A 3,962-nucleotide genomic window follows, 5' to 3' on the forward strand; every position below is an offset into this window, starting at 1 on the left:
CACAATAGGATACTTGTGTCGCTCATCATTCATACACTTACAGCACAAAGCCACAAACTCAAAAGAGGTCTTGTTTGGACTTTGACCGAAATGATGAAAAACATGACATGTCAAATATTCCAAAATAAGGTAAGACGTCATTCCCTCACACCCTCAGAGTAAATTCAAACTTGTGAGGAAGTTAACAAGCCTGACACCAAAATGAAGCCTTAGGATTATACAATATGTATGTGATGAAACGTTGCCATCTTCTGGTAGCAGGTAGTTAAGTGTGTGTGGAGCACAATTATACTAATGTGCAACAATTTTGCAAGTTTTGCTGGCTTGACACAGTTAATAAACAAGCTTATTGATAATACGGAAACCCTATAGCCTGCACTTATAGGATGTGCAGGTTGAATGAACTCTTTAAAGCGGAAGTCAAACCAAACATATTTTTTTTCCCAGAATATGTTCTATGCAGGCCCACCAGTTATATGAACCAGGGGCAGTGCCATGGGTGGGCCTGGGTGTGCACAGAAAGATAGAAAAGAATAGAAATAATCAAACCTGTGCAATCATAAAAACTTGTTACGGTACATACAATTTTACCATTTTAATATTATCATGGTCATCCATCCATCCATTATCTGTACCGCTTCTCCTCACAAGGGTCGCGGGGCGTGCTGGAGCCTATCCCAGCTGTCTTTGGGCAGTAGGCGGGGGACACCCTGAATTGGTTGCCAGCCAATCGCAGGGCACACAGAGACAAACATACGCACTCACAATCACACCTATTGGCAATTTAGAGAGTCCAATCAACTTACCATGCATGTTTTTGGAATGTGGGAGGAAACCGGAGTACCCGGAGAAAACCCACGCAGGCACGGGGAGAACATGCAAACTCCACACAGGGAGGCCGGAGCCGGGATCGAACCCACGACCTCTGAACTGTGAGGTGGACGTGCTAACCAGTCGACCACCGTGCCGCTATCATGGTCATATAAGTGTAAAAACAATTGACTGTTTTATATGAAAACTGAAAAGCAATAAATGACTCCGTTTTATTCTACAATCTCCTCTCCTCACTTACCAATGATGACGTTTATATGCAGTCAATAACCGTTTCAAAACCAGTACTGGCAATATTCAGATTTTGAAAGGTTAGCAAAAGCCTGAATATGATCAAATTAGATTTTTTAAAAAGACTCCTGGGTTACCCCTTTTCTAACCTAAATAGATAGATGGAATGCCCAGCTCTGGTAAACGGGTTATCCCAAATGTTTCATAAAGCAGAATTTTGACCTTAACTCGAATATTGATGGCATGTATACGTAGTCACCGAAGTTTCTCATTTTGGCTGTTGTGTGTTAACGTGTGTAACTCATCGCCTTTGAGACAATTAGTGTGTGGGAGTCACTGGTTACACTAAACATCTCTAAATGGGGTAAAATGTTAATAGCAGATCAGACATAACAATTAGCCCAAACATTACCTTTCTAACCACTCAGTGGTTGTACTTATTTATTTATTTATTTATTTATTTATTTATTTATTTAACATCTATTTCTTCAGGTAAGGCGAATGAAAACAAATTGTCATTTGCAAAACAATTTGCTGACCTAGCAATTTACGCCAACGAGGTAATGAAACTGCGTATTAGTCCATATGGTCTCAAGTTGCCCAATTCATCTTCATATCCCCCGAGAAACAGAAACTCATCCTGTATGTGACAAAACAAACCCTGAATTTTGTCCTGATTGAATTTGATCAGATTCATCCATTCTTTTTGTTTGAAGAGGTTATGCGGCCGGGATGGTTGATTTTTCACTAACAATCTCAATTTGTGTATTTGCATTTGCAATTTTATCAATTTGGTTTGGAGAAATCAGCAAATAACTATACCTCCTCTCAAAACGCCCCTTTCTAGACCAAGATATAGCCATGCCTCCAAGAGGGAGGCTCTTCCCATGTCTTGGTGCGAGTCAGGGAAGGAACATTTGTCCATTCAAAATCATTGTACATACATCGCTAATAATTTCCAAAACCGGCGATCAATCGGCACCAACATTTATGTGGACATTTCTACTTCTGCCCACTACAACCTCTGAACATGTCACAAGGATTAGACTCTGATTTTTAAGAGAATGAGGAAATGAGCAGCTTACATGCAGTCTCTCTCATGCCGTATCTTTTTTCTTTGATGTGTCACCAAGATATGCAAACACAATGCGTTCCGAGAGGCTTTTTGTACGATGAGTTGTTCATAGGTCGTTATATATTACATTTCCATCTATAAACGTTAGCTTGACTTCCTTTATTTCCAGGTACACCTGCAGAAGGTACACCCGCACCACTCATCCAAAAATGAGGGTCAAAAGTGGCCACACTCGGCTGGAGGGTTGACCTAGAGCTCCCGTCCGTCTGTCCGTCCGTAAGTAACACCTATTCTCACTAGAGTTGCGTATGGGTGTGCTGCATTTCCAACTTTGAAATTGCGGATCTTGCCAAAATTGACACAATCCAACGAGCCACTTGCACTCCGACGCTGAGCTGCATCTCTGGCCGGACAGAATTATCGTTTGTCCCGCTACGGATAGATGAACAACGAACGACTGCGACACGGAGGTCAAGTAAGAGGACGACCGCGACACGAGCTCCTTGGCTGCCTGACCGGCGGCGAATGCAGAACTACTCAGCTGTCTGGACCGGCGGGTGTCCGCGACATGGAGCCCCATGTCTGCTCGGTTAGAATCTGATTTCATCCTGCTAACCTCGTCTGTTTAGTGGCCGAACGTTAATTGTTACCTCGACAGCTGCAGTGGTGTTAGCCGCGGGAGCTAGTGGGAGCTAAGTTAAATGTTAACATTTAGTACCTTATCCCTTTGCATGCGAAGTATGTCCTTGTGTGGGACATCTTTAGACCGTAAAGATCTCTACCAGCACCAATGTACATTTAAACAACCAGAAAAATAAATAAATACATTTAAATTGAAATGAAATCAAATTTAAACAACCCAGATGTGGAAGTCTTTGTTTCCTCTGAAAATAACCTTGCGTTTTTGCATTAATTCTTACGTTATTTTGCAATAATCATTTTATTGCAAAGTAATGCAATAAAAACTGAAAACGTCTTGCGTTAAAACGCAGTTTTGCAATAAAACAATAGTATTGCGTTACTACTCAATCTAAATATTATACTAAATATACTACAGCAGGGGCTGTTCTCTGCCATGGGTGGGCCTGGGTGTGCACAGGCCCAACCAGATTGACACACTGCCCACCCAGTGAGATTCATGAAATATATACTTTTACATTTTTTATTTTTTATTTTTTTTTTTTTTTTGTAGTCCACTGATAGTGTAGTGGTACACACGCCTGAGTTGTGTGCGGGCAGCGTGGGATCGATTCCCGCTCAGTGACAGTGTCTATGTGTGCCCTGCGACTGGCTGGCGACCAGTTCGGGGTGTAGTCTGCCTTCGCCCATTGACGGCTGGGATAGGCTCCAGCAATTCCCCGCGACCCTGTATAGGATAAGCGGTTTGGAAGATGACATGACATGACATTTTTTTGTAAATTATTATTAACCTCCTAAGGCCTAAACTGTTTTTTTTACATGCATTTTTTTATTTCTTTTTGCTATTTGGGCTTATTGGAACCTAATTAGAAGAAAAACTAAGCATCATCTTTGAGTTTTTTTGTATTGTATTGTACTGTATTTTGTATACTGTATTTTGACTGTAGTATGTAATACTCTCCTGAGACCACAAGATGGCGGTGTAAGTACCCACATATGTGTCCAAAACACCCACAGTTCCACAGTGCACACGCTTGTGGACACAAGAGCTAGAAGGTGCTGTCCACGTATGTGTCCACTAAGCCTTAGAAGGTTAAATTATTTTTTAATTTGTGTTTCTTTGTGTGTGTCCATCCATCCATCCATTATCGATACCGCTTATCCTCACAAGGGTCGCGGGGCGTGC

Source organism: Filicampus tigris, chromosome 3, assembly GCF_054856515.1.
Source record: "Filicampus tigris isolate MCC_2025a chromosome 3, RoL_Ftig_1.0, whole genome shotgun sequence".
Classification (NCBI taxonomy): domain Eukaryota; kingdom Metazoa; phylum Chordata; class Actinopteri; order Syngnathiformes; family Syngnathidae; genus Filicampus; species Filicampus tigris.